The sequence below is a fragment of the Apteryx rowi genome, unplaced genomic scaffold (assembly GCF_003343035.1).
Source record: "Apteryx rowi isolate R43461 unplaced genomic scaffold, aptRow1 scaffold_198, whole genome shotgun sequence".
Classification (NCBI taxonomy): domain Eukaryota; kingdom Metazoa; phylum Chordata; class Aves; order Apterygiformes; family Apterygidae; genus Apteryx; species Apteryx rowi.
In genome coordinates, this window is record NW_020448285.1 from 312,697 (window position 1) to 330,104 (window position 17,408).

The following is a 17,408-nucleotide window of genomic DNA, read 5'->3' on the forward strand; positions in this document are numbered from 1 at the left end:
TTCTTGTGTTAACTTTGACTGCAGAACTGTATATATACATTACTGTCTTTCTTTCTTTCTCTGTTGATTTGGTGACAGTTGGCAGGTGCTGGCTTCCAATAAGTGAGAGTTGTAAGCTGCACTGCTTGGTAATTGGCATGAAAGTTGGGTAAGGAAATTGCCTCCTTCTCTCATGCTACAATATAGTCTTTGAAGACAAGTTCTTTTTCTGTTCCCTTTCCAGAGAAAATCAGCAATTATTCAGTTTTCTCAAAGAAAGAGCGCATAGATATAAGCAGCATAAGGAAAGAAGTACTTGTCCTCAGAATGGCATGTGTTTTTCTGAACCAGTTAAGGGTTGACAGCTCAGTATCACCAATATATTCGAAAACCAATCTAAGAATGTTTGAAAGTTAAAGTGGGTGCCAGTTGGAAAAATAGGGGATACGTGTGAAGAGAGTGGCAAAATATAATCTTGTAAAAAAAAAAAAAAAAATCAACTTCAGTTAGGGAGATAATGGCTCCTTTTCTCCCTCCATTAGGAACAATGTTTCTATACTGTGCATCTCAAAATATGATTCTTTTCTCTTTTTTTTTTTTTCTGCCTGCCTACTAGAAAATGAGGAAAAAGAGGTTCTCTCTCTGCAAATTAGAGGAGAGGTAAATGTATTGGTTAGTTAGTGAGATTAACTTCTTATCCTGAGATTCTCTTACAAGTCATTTCTATCTTTAAGATGAATGCTTATTAATTAACTTTCATTGGAGCAGCGCTTTTATGTGTCAATCAGAATCACGATGGTATACAAACGTACTTTGTGTGAATGTCCGCTAAGTAGGTGTAGAAAGATATGAAAGACTGGGAAGTGAAAATGTTACTGTTAGAAACATGAAGGCATGTGTGTAAAGGACAGGAATATCTTGGTGTCTTCCTCATCAAATACATAGATTCCTCCTTTAGATTCATGGTACAGGGAATTTTCTTTCAAGAAATACATGATTCTTAGGATAGGTGAATAGCTCTATTGTTTATATATAATTATTTATATTTGAAACTGTTTAGGAAGTTCTAACAAAATACAACTTCTGTCTTTGCTGTTTGTTTAAAGTAAGGTAATTACATATATATTGCAGACTCTAAAGCATTCTTCTTGAAAGTTGTATCAGCACATGCCAGAATCCCTTTGTAATGCTTTCTGACTAGACGTGTCCTATGTGGCCTATATTACTGTTGTTACCTTACGACAGAAAATTGTGGTCATATTCATCCAAAAGGAGAAAAAAAATCTTTTAACAATACAGCTTTTGTACAGCAATTATGCAACTTATTTTGTTAATACTCTATATATTCTGGCAAGCTATGTAAAAATAATATTGCATAGTACAGTCGTATTCTGATATCGTTTGAAGCCTATTAATTACCTAAGAATTTTATTTGTCAATATAATACTTCTGTACAAGGGTTGCAAGGGCAGTCTTCACAGATGATTCAGCCATGTGCCTTACATGACATGAGTTACATCTGTTATTTATTTATTTTTAATGGAGCACTCCTGGAATTAAAGGTGAGTTCTGTTTTGCAGGATCTTACTGCTGAAAGATGTTTAAGTGCCTTTTGCTTCTGACAGCTTTTGAAGATTTTGGCAGTGTGAATAGGTGTAAAATCACAGTGTGCTTAAAGTTAGAATGACAGAATTCACAAAACTCTGGAATTCCATGAGCCTAGAGGTGTGCATCCCCTCATGCGTCAGATACAAGATCTGATTTGAAAATGTCTTGGAGGTTGTCATGCATTTTCCTCCTGCTCTATTAATAAATACTTCTTTGAGTCTATTCTCAGAGACAACTTCAATTGTATGAAAAAGAAATTCATATATTAAAAAAAAATTATTCTGCTGGTAAGGTAATGCATGCCTGTGTGTGTAGAAGGTTGTGTTCTTATCTCATTTAGAGCATCCAAACACTGTTTTAAATTCCCTTTTCCCTGAACAGGGGAGCGAGTCAGGGAGACAGATCACAACCAATATTTACTAGAACACCTTTTATTAATTAAGCTACTGTTATTAATAGAATCAAATGGTTATTAAAGGCAGGTCACTATTTGTGCAGTACATTAATTTTTTCCCTTACATCATGCACACGGTCACTCATAGTTACCTGGTTGGAGGCCAACCCAGTCTGTTTACTGAGAAGTGGAGAGTTGTACTGACATGCCAGTGGCTTGTAGGTGTTCAGAAAGTCCCTCACGCGAGTCCCTTGTTTCACCAGCTGTGAATGTAATCCTACAGTGCTTGACTGCAAACAGCAGCCACCGCCACCTCGGATGTGGTCGGAGTTGCACAATCTGTTGTTGGTGCTAGCTGGTGGCCGTGCATACATTGGGCTGACTCTGGGTTTTCAACAGGACCACAAGTCTCCAGAGCTTATCAGCATGTGCGAGACTCGCACATTTCTTCTCAGCACATATGTTTTCCTCTCCTTAGCATGCTATTTTCTGGTGACCATTTCTCATCCACACCCATAGAGTCCATTTACACAACACAAACTTACACAGACAGGGTTTTTATGACAACACAACTCTGGGACAACTCTTAATGCAGTGTGAAACTCAAATGAACAGTCATTGACTTGTGAAACATTTTTCTCAACCTTCTTTCAAGTATAGCTTTACATTTGGAGTTGAACCTTAATCATTTTGAAACTTGAATTTTCTTTTTGTATTCTCGTGTACCTTTATGAAAGTTCTGTTGTGTGTTCCATCAGGACCATGCCCAATGCCATTTTTGAATGGTTACAAAAATAGTAATGAAAACTTGTCACATTGTTTCATGACAATTATCTGTAGCTTCTTAATCTTATGTAATTCAAAAGGCTCTAGCAATTTCATTTAATGTAACTGAGTGAACTATTTCTGTAGTAGTTGCCTTTCTTTCAGGATGGTCCTTCCCCTTTCTCAATCACAAATGTTAATAACTTTTCTGTTTTACTAAACTTCTATAATTTAAAATTCTGCTCTTGAAGCTTGTATTACTGTGAAACTGTCCAGCTGCTACTGATAATGTAAAGAACTTCAATCTAGCCATTTACCATGACCTTAAGGTACGTTGAACCCTCTGTGAAAAAGTATTATAATTCCTAAAAAGAAATAGCAGAAAATGTTATGGATGTCTACTCTGATTAGCTGGTTAATAGGTCTGATATTAATCTCACGTATGAAAGTATACATTGCGAATATGAGTGAGCTGACATCAAGGGAGTAGCACTGGCATAAAAATGATTTTAATGACTCTTATCTGCAGAGTATCAGAAGTAATTTACATGGCAGATCTTACTTTACTCACAGAAGAGTAGATTAATTCAACTTTTTTAGGTGCTGTTAAGAGGACAGCACTCAAAGTACTATTTATTTGCTGTAAGACAAAAGGATCTGACCTGGAAACAGTAGAAACACTGCAACTACTGTTCTATTAATAATAAAACTACTTTTAATATATAAAATTCTTTTCATATATTGCTACAGTAACAATGCCTGAACCCTCTCCTAAGAGAATCCCATTATAGCTTAGTCTCTTAGTTGCGTGAAGTTTTCTATAAGTACCTACGTAGAGTCATGTAATGTTGGCCATTACATGATCTCTGAATTTCCTCATGTAATGCCACATTACAGATATGTATGTAGAACAAGGACAGTAATTTTAACTTTATCATTTTGCAGAAGCCATTTTGCTAGCTCTGTTTCAAACATTGATTTGGCTGCAAATGTGATAACAGTGCGTTTGAAGATAAAATTTTAAATACTGCCTCTGATCATTTAATTTTTGATGCTTGCTAAAGACTGCTTGAATGCTCCAACATGTCGATAAATACAGGCCAAGCTTTTCACCTCTGAAAAAAGCTGGATCTGTTTTGAACATTGGCATTGGACATCAAACTGGTTGGGTTTACTATTGTACAAGTCAGGTAGGTTATTCTGTGCTTTTCGGTGTGTGTGTGGGGTGTTTAACATTTCATATATCCTTTAGATACAGAATGCAACACGAAACTGTATTTTAATTTCATTTCAAGACTCTTGAATTGCCTGAACATTTCATTTGGCACTGAATATATGTACCTTCAAGCGTTCTGGCTGTGGAGTGTTCACTTGATGGTTTTGCTGTATGAGGTTGTCAATTTTATGTGATGAATAGCTTGTTAATTATGGAGATATTTTGTAGTTTGTAACTGTAGAGTGAACTGTGAGTTCCATTCATACTTAAAAAGCTAATTCAGGTTCTTCAGGAATCATTACAGTATATTTTTATATAGCACATTTTTAACACTTTCTGTGTCTTGAGATGATTTTCCTGCAAGTAAATTAGACGATTAGTTTGAATTAAAATTAACTAAACCCTGTGTCCTTTCAGGTAATTACTATCTGTATCTATCTTTTTTTGCTGTTTTTATTCTGAGTGATTATGATAATAAAACTATCTGAATTTGTCACCACTGTTAAAATTGACATGTGTGTAAATATTTGAATACATTAGTTTGTAATAAGAAAAAAATATGACACTATGGGCTACAAAAATGCCATGCAACATCATCAGCAGTGCTTAACTAAGGGTACTGTGATGTTAAAAAAAATTGGCTATTCTGTGACAGCCAATTTGTATGTAGCAGTTCTTGGCTCCCTAAATGGACAAAATTAACATCTATTCAAGTTGAGTGCGTAAAGACCAGGCATTAAAGTGTTTCAGTCATATTTATATTGTTATTGCATGGTGACATGAAAGAAAAAAGTAATGGCTGTCCTACAGTTATCCTACAGATAATTGTACCTTTGTTCTACTAAACTTTCTTTGATTTATGTGTAAACATAGTGCTGAATATTTGGGGGAGAGGAGAAAAGAGGTTTTAGTAGCATTTGATTTTTGGATAGTTGTGACACTTTTGCAGTATTTCTGAGTTTTGACTATTGATAAACAGTTCCTTATTTTAATGGAGTTATTCTGTTTTTTCTTTCTCTTTCCATATTACTAATCCTATTTTTTTTAATTCTGATTTTTGCTACCATAAAGATGCAGAAAATGAATTTACCGAAAGATATAGTGCCATATTTTCAAAATGCATGCTCATTGTTCATTTGGAATAGAATTAAATATGCTGTTTATAAATGACTAACATTTGAGGAGGAAAAAGTAAAGTGCTTTCAACACTGGTCTGAATACCTATTTCATGGCTCTTTGAGTAATAGTTTGAGTATTGAAATAAATGAATAAGTCAAGGGAATGAATGCTGTCCCAGGTGATTTCATCTGTTATGTGCCGCAGATGTAATGTATTCATTCTGACTAAAATGCAGAGAGTGATTATGTTTTTTTCAGTGGATGAGCTGATGAAAAATTTAAAACCTATTGTCCCCCACTTAAAAAAAATCAAAATAATCACCTTACAATATCTTTGCTTTATTAAATAGCATTGGGTTGGTCACGATTTTTAAAGCTGTTATAACTGTTTGGTTATTCAAAGTATTCCTTCATATAAGGAGAAGTAGAAGAACAGGAAGATGACAAAGAATACCTTATAGGGCTTTTTTTCCCTCCTGAGGCTATTTTTTTTATGTGAACAGGCTGAAGAGAGGTTGAGCCCCTTTTTTAATTAAAATGCCAACCTCCTCACAGTTTAATGTTTTTTCCATATTTTAATATAAGCACCTGATTGCACCGTTTAGTTTGAAAGAACGAACTCTGAGTCCTTGGCTGGAAAAAAAGAAACACGCTCCTGGGAATCAGGAAGAACACACTGACCCCACAACTAGTGTCTGAACAGTGAAAATCTCAATGCTCTTTTAAGAGCAAGTTCCCTGAAGCTATTTGCCAGTGTCGTTTGTCTCCTTTCAGATGCCTCTGTAGCTTTAGTTTAGCTCACAGACATGCACAAAATCTCGCTAGATAATCCCCAAAAGACAGTGCTTGTATTTATCTTCGCGGGCAGTGTTTCATTGCCTTTGAACCCAAGCATTTAATATGAGCGTGTCGGGCTCCTCACATGAATAATTATATCAAGTAATGCTTTTAGTTGTTCGGGTGGAGGACTATGATGGAGCATGCTGTTCTTGTTGATGTAATTTTCCTTTTTTTTTTTTTTTTTTAACAGCACTTGGAGCTATTGCAAGGTGTATGCACAGTCAAAAGATAGAACAAAGTTTGAAAAATTACCGTAGATGCAAAGAAGGAAGAAATTACCAAGTTTCATTGCATGACAAGAAGATCTATTTCAGTTTAAATTAATAGGAAATGCTTTATTTTACTGTATAATGCAGTCATTTGGTAGTCTTAAAACACTCATTTTGTTTAATCTAGAATAAATTTTATGTTCTGTTCCAGGCTTTTGGTAGCTGTTCAAAGAAGAACATTCTATATCGACACATTGGGACAGATGGTTGTCCTGTACAGTGTGTGCAAGGATGTTCTTTTCTCAGGGATTGAATTTCAAGCTTGACTGTTGAGAGTTGGGGATTATGTTCATTTTCTCTCTCTGATTTAGACACTGATGTGGTCCCTGGAGAATAGTCTTCTGGTTATCGTTAGAGGCATTAAATGAAAACTCTAAGATGGAAGAAGTAGGTCTTTTTTTATGTTCTGTTTTTGAGTTTGTCACTAAATGAAGTAATAGAAAAGTCAGTGCATATTGAAACCTCAGGGCATCATTTGCTGGTGCTGATACTGTCATGAGGTGGGGTTTGCCAAGTCCGTGATTAAATATTTGCATGATTGGATTTTATGAGAAAAGAGATGATGTTGATGTTTCCACTTGCATTTGTGTATGATTCTAGTCTAACAGAAGTGGTTTTTGCCCTTGACTTTTTTTCTGGGTAGATGTTGAACTGATTTTAGTTTGTCTCTGAAGAATTTACTTTTAAAAAGAGATGACCATTTTAATGAATTGGTAAATTCTAGGAAGGGAGCATTAGAGAACATTTAAAATAACTGTCACTTACTGCATCTTTTATTTAAGAACCTCCTTTCACTTCTAAGTTGGGTAACTCTTACAACAAACAAACAAAAATCCCTCCCAGATGCTTAAATTATTGTTATTGACATAAATGAATTCATGACTGAGCCATCTGAATAACTGATGTGCTCTCAAAATCCTGAAGTAAAAAACATCTCCCACCGAATCAAAAAGGATGCATTAATAGTATTATTAAAATATTTTGGTTTACTTTAAATTTTAGTGTTCCTTGTAAATAATTGCATGAAAGATTTGTAATTTTATTCAACCATTGCTTTTTAATAAAAACAGAAGGCAGTAGGAAATTATTTCAATATCTTAGAATTATGTTTCTGTCCTACTGAGCACAGTGAAAGTAAATTGTTTACAAACGTTTTTATGGATTTAGCAAGCAGTACTGCAAAATCATCCAGTAGAACATTTAAAGAAATTAATTAACATAATTCCAATCTTCATCATGGTAATAGTTTATCTTTTCACTTTCATTTGGTAAGACATAGGTCTAAGGAAAAAACGAGCAGAAGAGCATTTGACAAACATGCTTTCACATGCTAAATTTGTAAGAGAACAAAAGATACTAATCATGTATCTGTCAGCTCATTTCAGATGAACAAACATGAATGTAGCTATTATCAAAGATTTTTTCAGTCATTTCCAATTTTTTATAATTGAGTACTTCTGAGTATTTTGATTTGACACTCTCCATTTGCTGATGCAAGTAGCAGTCATGTTGCATAAGCAGATACGTTCACCAAAATATATAGTTGCCTGGCAACGAGAGAGCGAATTTACTAAACACACAGTGATACCAGCTAAACAAAAAAACACTGACTGAAGCTTAATGTTCCAGTGGGTTTGAAAAAAAGAGGGGAGGGATTTGAAGATTGTGAAGAAAAAAACTTGCTAATATACTAGTAATCCTGTATTCCAGCATGGAGAGCAAACAAGCATGGGTAACTTATTTTACCTGTTCTCAACCAACCTAAGGCAGTGGGGAAGCAATATTGTTTTGTGTTCTTGTAAGTTTTTTTGGTTATTTTGTTTGCAGAATCTTTTTTCTTCTTTCTTTTGTTACTGCTGTGGATTTTTGAGGAACTTTAAAATTAAAGAATTTTCTCAGTATTGTGCTTTGGATTTCTTTCAAAGTAACAGCCTCATGGATTGAGCCAACTAACTGAGCAAGGGAAGCACCTGACGGGCATGCTGAGCTGCTCAGCCAGGTGAACTGCAGGATAAGAGATTTGTGGGTGGTTGCGTTATTGTAGATAAGTACCTGTAATAAATAGTGCTGGTAATTATTAACTGTCACTACCATCTTTGCAAATCAAACAAAATATAAGTTAGCCTATCTGAGTTATCATTTTATATGTATTACAAAATTATTATTTTGTCATAGTGTTGTGCTATAAGTAACAGTAACTGGAAGTCAGCATATTTCAGCAGTAGTGTACTGTTTGTAGCACACTAATGGACAAGAATTTGATAACCTTTTACTATTCATAAATGGCAAGAGGTTAAGTTCCCCCTCACAAATACGCATGCTAACCTAATGAAACTCTAAGAATGTCAGCATGATAGCGTGCCTCGCTTTGAGCTGTCCTGTTGTTTTGGATAGTTGTGGAAAATGATCCTTTAATTAATATTTACTTTATTTAATAGAAAAATAGGATTACGAGTTAAAAACTCATGTTGCTGAGATATTTTTATTCCTTCTTCAATCTGAGTATACTTGTGACTTGCAGTTAGAATTTATATTCCATAAGGAAAGCTGATAGTCTGCCTCAGAAAATGTGAGAGTGCAGACTCTGCATTGGTTTGTTAAACATTGCTCTGCCACATACAAATTTCACAACTGGCTTTAGTTAGTAGTCCTTTCTTCTAGAGTGTCTGATGAACCAAATTTATCAGATTCACTTTTGGAAATGTTTAGCCTGAGATCAACAAAACAGAATAGCTACCCATCTTGTTTTACCTACTGGCAGTCATCAGTAAATAGCTTGGACCTACCTCTTGCTGTGCTGGTAATTCAGGATATAAGAGGCTATTGGAAAGCTTTCAAGAGACTGGATGAAAACTGGGAGGTATCTCAGGAGTAGGTGGCATCTTTAAGGAAAAAGCCTGGGGGATCTACATTTTGCTCTAGTAGAGCATAGAATATATTCCTAGGAAACCTCAGTAGCTCTTCTTACGGAACAATTTGTTTACTCCAAAGCCATCTTTTACTGAATGACAGTAGTTCATTGTAAAAGCATCTTGTTCTTTAATATTTATATATTTAAGTCTCAGCTCTTTCAAATCCACTGAAAGCATGAAAATATATTTAGAAAAACATGCTTGTTGTTTAATGTCCTATGTGTGAAATGCTATGCTGTTTAAGTCATTCCCAAATAATGCCAAGTAAACTTTATGCCATATAAATTTTATGTTCCATAAGCTGTCTTGCTTTTGTTAGCTTCTTTATGTAGTGATTTTATATATATATATATATATATATATATATATATATATATATGTTGGCCCACTGTTTTGTAGTGTCATCAAGATAGTCTTGGGCCATGTTACCTACTTGGAATTGATACCCGTGTTGCTGTGCTTGGTTTCAGTCTTCTCTCTTAAACAATCAGAGATTTTTGCCATGTATTTCAGCCCAGATAATTAGGTTGCTAAGCCATGCTTTTATTAAACAGAAATCATGAAGATAATAAAGCAGTGATAAATAATGTGAGGAAGGAAAACTGATGCATTGGGAAGAAGTAATAACAGGCTCACAATCCAGGGGTTGATCAGATGAATTTCATAAGGTGGTTATGGTATCTGATTTCTTCTTCAGTGAGAAGAATGTTATCTTGGAAGTCAAAAATTAAGGTTTGGCTGGCAGCACGATGGCTGATCCTGAAATTTCAGCAAGTATAGGGAATGGTGTTAGTTCTGATGATAAAGTTTCCTGCTGCAGACTGTTCAGTCCAAAAGCTGACTGTTCAAACTATGTAGTTTGTACTATAAGTACTATAAGTCAAGTTTAATTGAGCTTCACAAAATGATAGAAGGAGGAAGATTAAAAGCTGTTTAGAGCCTGTCTCCCCACTGTGAGTAATTTAGGCATCTAGTTTGGTTGTGGTGGCATCTAACTTTTCTTATTCACTGTCTAAGAAGCCTGAGCATTTAGTACAATATTCTGAAATGCTGCTGTGGATGCTAGACCACTGCAGGCTGTATGTAGTGGCTCTCTCCTTTCTTGTACTCAGCACAAAGTGATTCTGAGTGAGGTAATGATCAGAAAAGGGCTGTAGTCTCTCATCAAGTGATATCAGTCAAATTATTTGTGTGATATTTCTCCTATGGAATCACCTCCTTCTCTTTTTTGAGATTTCTCACCTCTTCCTTTTGACATTCTGTGTCTGTAATATCATTTCTTTCATGTGAAACAAATCTAACTGGTATGGACCTATTTCCACTTGTGGGATTTTTCAGCACAGAGACGTGAAAGGGGATGCAGGGTTAACTACCCTGAGCTATGCTCATTTGTGTAATTTTCCGCCTCTGGAACATCAGGTCTGTTCTAGGTGGGCCCAGTCTCTCCTCGAGTTAGGGTCATTATACCTTTCCTTGAATTTCCTGTGCTCTGAGCAACAAATAGGCAATGCTGCTCTATTGGCAGCTTTCTGCTAAGGTCAGTGCTACTATAAAAGAAAAATTCCTTCAGGGTGAAAACCTTTCTCTAGTGGTTACCATGGAAATGGAGAACTGAGTGAATATATAGATTAATATTTCAGTTACATGTAGATGTTCTGCAACTTTTTCTGTGTTATCATTTAAGAGAAACGCTCATTCTATAACCGCCTGGCCATTAGTGCTTTCAGCTCCACTAGAGCTAAGATTTGGGCCATCGTTAATGCAGAACAGTACCTACCTATTTAAATAAGTGGTTTGGTTTCATAGAGTTCTGCTGGTTGTTCAAGGTTTTATAAAGCAAGACTGTTTTTCTGTTGTGTTGCAGAAGATGTGTTTTGTAGTTTAATTTCATATAATCAATGTTTCAAATCCTGGACCAGTCCCTCCCATTTCCCAGTGACACTTCTATTAAAAATGACACATTGAAAAGGAGCTGTAAGACAGGAGATACAGCTAAATTTATCATAATTGCCTCAATGTGCTTCTTGTTATATATGGATGCAAATTATTCTGGTGCATTCTGGTCAGATAGATGAGTCATAGTACAATGCTGGCCTGTCATATTCCTCCGTCCCAGAAAGAATTAAACTTTTTTGGGAAAAAATGGCATGTTAAACTTAAATTACATACTGTCAACTGGTTCATCTTTAATTAAAGTACTGTACTAAATTTAAAACTTTTTTAATGTGGTGTAACTTCATGACACTAGCAGCATAATACTGTTTGTTCTTTTTTTTTTGTATCTTCTCCCATTTCTATGGGGTAACTACCAGGAGATGGTATCTTTTAAAGATATTTTTAGTTTGACGAATTTATATGTAGAACAAGGTTTAGCGGTGTATTTGATACAGAGCTTTCCACTTTTTTAATAGCAAGATTTTTCTTAAAACTGACTCTTACACTACAGGAAAAGATTTCAGAAAAAAATCAATCTTATTCCATTCTTATTTTGTTTGTTGGTTCTAAGTTTTGCTTTATACTTGGATTTAATTATTTAAATGCTGTTTAGATTTACATCAAAAATTGCAGTGTTTCCTTTGGATGTGCTGGCCTTTATTAGCTTGTGCACTCCTCTCCAGCAAGCCTTCGTGAGTCTTCATGGTTAGGTGCATAAGTCAGGTTAAAGTTGAAGACATTTGCGGAAATTCAGTCACAAAAGTGTGTGAGCTGCAGAAATTTCAGGTATGAAAGTACTTCAGGAATTGATTTCAAACTGTCAGCTTATTCTACTTTGCTGGTAGCTGAAAACATAGCTTGATTCATACTAATTTTATGGTGATTCTCCTACCTAACATCCGTGCTATTTTTGTTTTCAGACGCAAAAAGGCCAAATTGTGTTTGAAGTGACATTTCACAATAAAAAATTCATTCTCTCATAAAGATGTGACAGTGAAGATAGAAGAATATATAGAGAAGGTAGTCTGGAACCAGAGAATGACTTTCGTTGTATCTTGAGAGCACTGCATTCAAGAATGGAGTACATAGAGCCACAGTGACCTTGATGGGGGGAATTCAGATGCACAGTTCTCGGCTGATAATGTTTGTTATTTGTAAAGCCATTGCAGCCAGTAATTCAAATGTCAGTTTCTTATAACAGCTAAAAATTCATATTGGCATTATATGCTCGTATGAAACTTGTATGATTATTCTTTCTAGGTGCTCTGTAGCTGTAAGGCAATCTTGGCACTGTCAGCGAGAGCATCTCCCTTTTCAAGTGCATTTATTACACTGAGGCAAAGTGGATAGCACACAAACTCAGTTAGCACCTATATCCTGAGAGATAATGTTCAAACTTGTAGGCTTTATAGCTCAAGATGAGCATCTTGAATTTGATAAGAGTCTGACAGCTTACACTTGCTGTCAAACTGAAATTGCCTGTTCAGTTTCTCTGATGAAGACAGCAAGATGAGCATTTGAATATTCCAAAAGAGGTTAGACAAAGGTCTGAATAACCAAAGAAAAAGGTGTCTTTTTAAATGGAAGAATGCAATTTTCACAATAGCATCTAGATATTTGAACCATAGGTGCTATCAGCGTTCAATTAGAATAAGAAGCTATTAACTGTATGAGATCTGAAATATTGGTTCTGTCCATTGTGTATGTAGGAGTAATATTTTGTCTTTAGGCCTTTTGCTGGAGCTGATCTCTGGGACACTTACACTGTAACTGTACTACTAATCAAAGAGTCATAGGGAATATTTTTGTGCACAAGAACTCAATTGCCTGTACTGCTAACTTGCTAGAACAGCTTCTGGGGCGGCCACGCAGTACCCTGCAGAAACAATTATGAGTGTAGTTCAGGAATTAATATGGACCAGGAACCATTTCCCAACAGACAGTTTGAACATGGCCACCCTCTTCTGGTGTGTGGTTTTGGGCTGTTTGATAGCATTTAACCTCTGTGGCTGCTTCAGAGCATCTTTAATTTCCTTGTGTAGTCAGAGCCATAATAATGTAGAGTAACTTGAAGGATATACAAAGTTTAAACAATTGCTGAATATTGTATTGATTAGACAGAACTATAGCAAAAGTGACACACTTGTTTGAAGTTCTGGAAAATCTTAATTTGCCAGTGTGCCTTCCCTGTCCCTCTGAACAATATGCTACAGCAGTGTTTTTTGTCTTTTATTGCAGAAAACTTTAATCAGTAACTGGGTCCTGTATTATCATTGCCCTCATGGTGGTCATAGGATTTATGCGTATGTCTGTGGATAAAATAAAGTTACACTCTTTGATGTAATCCCACTTCAATTTCTTCTTCATATTTTTTCACACACTTCTCTAATTCAATAATTTATTTCACGGTCCACTGTTCATTGCCTGGGGCTTACTCTTCTGGAAATGTTAGCTGTAGGTGGTGATGCTCTCTGTTAATCTAGCAAATTATCAATCCCAGTTTGAGGAAAAATTTTCAAAGCAACCTAAGTCCCACTGAAAGGCAGTGCAGTGTAGGTGCATAACAGCAGGTGCCCATTCGACCATCAGAAGCATTATTAGCACTTTTAGACACGCATGAGCTAACCTTAAGTGAGCTTAATTGGGTTAATTGCTCTGAAGGCAATTGAGGAGAACAGGGTTCAGCAATGGCTACAGAATGTGCCTGAGGTTCTGGGTAAATTCTTGAGCAATTAATTGAGTTTCTCCCATGCTGCCACAGTGGTGCTGCTGTCAACACTGGACTTAGTGTAAATATGCAATTTTGCATAAATCACAAGAGTCCTTTTAGAAGTGGTACCCTACAATCAAAGCACTGATTTGTTTTGAAGGGAGATTTTGCAGCCAAAGTAGAGTGTTGTTTTTGTCATAAACTAGCGCTTCTGTTTTGTCTTCAACTTCAGTTCAGGCTATGTACTGTAGTAACCTGGACAAAACTGTTCTGGAGGTGACACATACAGGTTTGGTGGCAGACTGTAATTGAAGGAGGAGACAAATACTGTCACTCTGCAGAATTATGCCGAAGAATAATTATGGGAAAGCTAGAAATGAGCATTTTGGAATAACAGGGTTCAGGGCTGTTTCATTAGTTAATGCATACCTCGCCTCCCTTACCCAGTAACACCTACCTCTCCTTTGCATATGTGTGAGGGATGGTGGATTTTTGTTTTGTTTTCGTTCAGCTCAGGGTAGATAAGTCCTATATCCCTTTAAACTGTTCCGTTCTGTCATTAATCTTATGAATTAGTTCTTCATTTGAAAGCAGTGTCGGCATATGAATATTTTGAAGTAGGTCACATAGTAGCTTTTCCATTTTCTCAGGGTAAAAAGATTCTCTAAAGCAATGACCTTGAAACATATGTTTGAACAAAGACTTACCCAGGAAGGCCTAGTATAACTGGTATCAAAGAAAAAATATCTTGTTTGGTCCTGGAAACATTTTTCCAGAATGTAATGTTTATGCTAAGTGAAAGCACTAGCACTTAATACAGATAAGACCAGTAAGACATAAGGTGTGGTCATGGAGAATCCCTGATGACCACCAAGTAAAAGCCATTCACGCTAGGCATTCACTTCTTTCTAGATTGGAAGTAGAACAAGGAAAGATGGGAAAGGCAAAGAGAATAAGAAAGCACCCAGGCAACAATGATGGGCTTTTTTCGTGTACTGGTTCTCATAAATTTCATCACCAGCTGTATTAGATGTACTGGTTTATTGTTAGTGTGCCAATATTTGATTATTTTGTTTGGTCTTGTAAACTGATCAATGTTTACTTTGTCTTTTGAGTACTGGAAGAAGTATCATAAAATCTTTTAGGCTTGCTGTACTTTTCATTTGTGTACCATTTATTGGTGTCTCTGCAGAGATAAATGACATAGTAAAGTGGGACATTAGATTACCTAATTAAGTATTTTGGAGGGATATGCGCTGAAAATAAAGCTGATGAACAGTGCCAATTCACTGGTCTTAGTAGTTATAAACGTGTAGAATATAGAACATGTATTCAGGCCTATACTTGAATAGGATTTATTTTAAGGGCGTTATGTACAGCCTGCATCATCGGGGAAGTCTTCAGTGATTTCAGTCAGACTTGGATCAAGTCCAGCAACAACTGAACCGCTTACAATTTCCCAACACTTTAATTGCCAATTTTCTATGTGGTCTAAAGACCTTAGTAGGATACTTTATACAATTACAGGCATGGGAGTGGTAGTTAACCCTCCTAGAAATATGACTTGCCAGTGTTTTGCATGCAGCAGTCATGGCACAGCATGACGCACTGAGCACTCTGTGACATTTGTTTGCCAGCAATGAGAATACGACCCATTGTAGTTCTGCTGACAATCTGCAAAGTGACTGTGAATTTATCTAGTACTGTAGAATTGCGTGGCACGTGACTGACAGCTGGAAAAATTATTTAATTTGAGATCAATGCACGCATACAGCTAAGTGCTTATTAATAAAGCAGCATTTATAAAGTAAATATTACGGTGACTTTATATGCCCACAAAAGTCTAATTCATTATTCTGTTGAAAATGAATGTTAAATTACGCATATCATCATATATGACAAAGAATATTAGAAAAGAATAAGACATAGGTAGATGAATATAACTAATGCTTTTGTTGGTTTAACACAATATAAAGTTTGCTAATCCTGTGGAAAAGTGTTTCTCTTTCTTCAACTAAAGAGAGCTCCATTAATGGCATTTAGTATTCCATAAATCTAATAAATGGAAGAACCTTAGGATTCCCTTGTTTGAAAAGAAATATGATCTGTTGTGTGTTGAAATGTAATTATTACTTAATAGCAGTAATCCTAAAGTTATTACAAAAGTTAAATCATTGAGTGGGCACTGTTAAACAGAAAGAGTGTGCATGCGTGTATGAGAGCATCAGTTCACACAATGTTAATCAAAATGTAACACTAGAGAAATATCTAGTGTTTCCTGATGTTTGTGGATTAAAATGTTAAGTATTAAATGTTGAAGGCTAAGCCCAAGAAAATCCAATGGACACTTTGAGATTTTGTTCAAAAATAATAAAATCATTTGATTTAAAATATAGTTTTTGTGTGCATATGTAAAATTACTTATCCAATCTAACATGAAACAAAATCTGATCTTTACAAAAAATTTAGTAATGAGTGCAGAATAACCTGTAAGATTTTGAGTTGAGTTATGCAAATTGGAAAGGAATGTAGCTTCTGATTTTCTTATTTAACTTTGACTCAGCACAGACAGGCTAATGAAAAAGGCTGTGAGTGACCCCTTGATATTCACCTTGCAACCTGCTTCTAATTTCTTTTGACCAGAACTCAGATAAATAATTCACATTATATTTCACAAATAGTTAAAAAGGGGGGCGGGAGGAGGTTCACAATTTATGCAAGCAGAGAAAAATTTTCACAGGTTGATTCCTTTTTGAAATCATCAGCCTACCTGTAATAGTAATGTAGTTCAACCGGTGAACTGCTTGTCAATCAATTGTTTTATTTTAAGAATGAGAAATTTTTGATGTTGTGGTTAAGATAGATTGCCTAGTATCCTCTCATTATATAATTCATAGACTCTTACTACTATTTGAGCTCTTTTGATCTGTAATTTCAAAGGGTATTCCATCAATACTGTTTTTTCTTTTTCAAGATCAATTAAAGTAGTCCATTCCTTTGAAAGTTTTAGCAGCATTTAAAGTTATCCTAAAATTATTTCTTATACACTGGAGGTAAAGTTTGTTCAATATTTAGAATGAACGGTAGGGGGAAGACAATTTCAAGTGAAAATACTTTATTTAGACTGAAGTGGGGCATTGCCTGAATGAATATCCCATGCATATACTGTACCTTGGACAGGAATTGCAAAGCTCCATTTAATGCAGATGGCAAGATTTCCACATGGTTGTTTAATGGGCTGATAGCAGACTGTTATTAACATGAGATTTGCAGATCACTAGAAGCAGTGAGATGTTCTGGATTGGAAATACTCTCTATTTATTTCCATTGCCCTCTGTCTAGTTTAGTTATATAGCAATTAGCCTCTAAAACAAATGTACTAATCTTGACATCAATACCATCCAGACTGGTGGAGAAAAATTCCAAGATGCATCTTTATCAATTTTCTTTTGTTTCTGTGATTGATTCCTGCTCCTAGTAACTGAATAATTCTGTGTCATTTACCCAAATCAGAGATGCATTTTGCATCTCAGTAGCTTCATTTTTTTCCTCAATTAGAATCAATAGTTGTTGGGTTGGTGTTAGTAACTGTAAAGGGAAAAATGAATAAGAAGCAGAAAATAAAGAATGTTGGTATTTGCTTCTATGTAGCGATTCATTTT